The sequence below is a fragment of the Grammomys surdaster genome, unplaced genomic scaffold (assembly GCF_004785775.1).
Source record: "Grammomys surdaster isolate TR1022 unplaced genomic scaffold, NIH_TR_1.0 100, whole genome shotgun sequence".
NCBI classification, from domain to species: Eukaryota; Metazoa; Chordata; class Mammalia; order Rodentia; family Muridae; genus Grammomys; species Grammomys surdaster.
This window is the reverse complement of record NW_021604579.1, coordinates 2,258,778-2,259,618: the sequence shown is the minus strand read 5'-3', so window position 1 is coordinate 2,259,618 and position 841 is coordinate 2,258,778. Positions and strand designations below refer to the sequence as shown.

At 52.2% G+C, this 841-nt stretch overlaps 1 protein-coding gene across 1 annotated transcript in view; it reads left to right on the top strand.

Moving 5' to 3' along the window:
• Positions 1-841, top strand: part of Zmynd12 (zinc finger MYND-type containing 12) — a 33,378-nt gene that overhangs the window by 30,269 nt on the left and 2,268 nt on the right. The window lies entirely within an intron of this gene.

Here is an 841-nt window from a genome sequence, read left to right as displayed (position 1 = left end):
GGGGGGGTGGTTCAAGGAGGGGTAGCCTGCATGCAGGAAAGTTCTGAGGATCCTTGTGTAGGCTCAAGTGGCAGCTATGTACCCGCTCCCTGTTGCTATGAGGATTTAGGCAGATAGGAACTGCCATGCAACTGTTGAAAAGGACGCCAGCCACTGGCCAAAGCCCTCTGCATGGCTGGCATGTTTAGTTATCATCCCTTCTCTATAGATAAGGAAACTGAAACACAGAAAGGCTTTGGTTATGTTCCCAGTCTTATAGACAGTACTGGACTATCTCAGGCTATTGACTGAGTCATCCATTCAAGTATTTACTGTGCATCTACCACTTAGAAGGCTTTCTGCCTAGAATGGAGCAGACGGTAGCAAACAATCAGACAAGTCACTTCTCTGTAGACCTTAGGACTTTGGGAGGAAATAAGCTACATAGTTAGATAGACAAGTAGATGTGTAATATCATCGCAGACAGTAAAAAGTGCTATTAAGAAAAATAGAGCAGAAGCGGAGGATGAGGGGAGAAGGGAGTGAGGGGTGGGGTGTGTGAGGGATAGGGTGTGTGTGAGGGGTGGGGTGTGTGTGAGGAGTAGGGCGTGTGGGGGTGTGAGAGTATGTGGGGGGCATCTGTGAGGTGTGGGGCCGTGTGTAAGGGATGGGGTGTGTGTGAGGTGTAGGGGTGTGTGTGGGGTAGGGTGTACGTGAGGGTTGTGTGAAGGGTGAGGCCCTATGTGAGGAGTGGAGCCCTGTGAGAGGGGTGGAGCCCTGTGTGAGGAATGGAGCCCTGTGTGAGGAGTGGAGCTCTGTGTGAGGGGTGGGGCCCTGTGTGAGGGGTGGGGCCCTGTGTGAG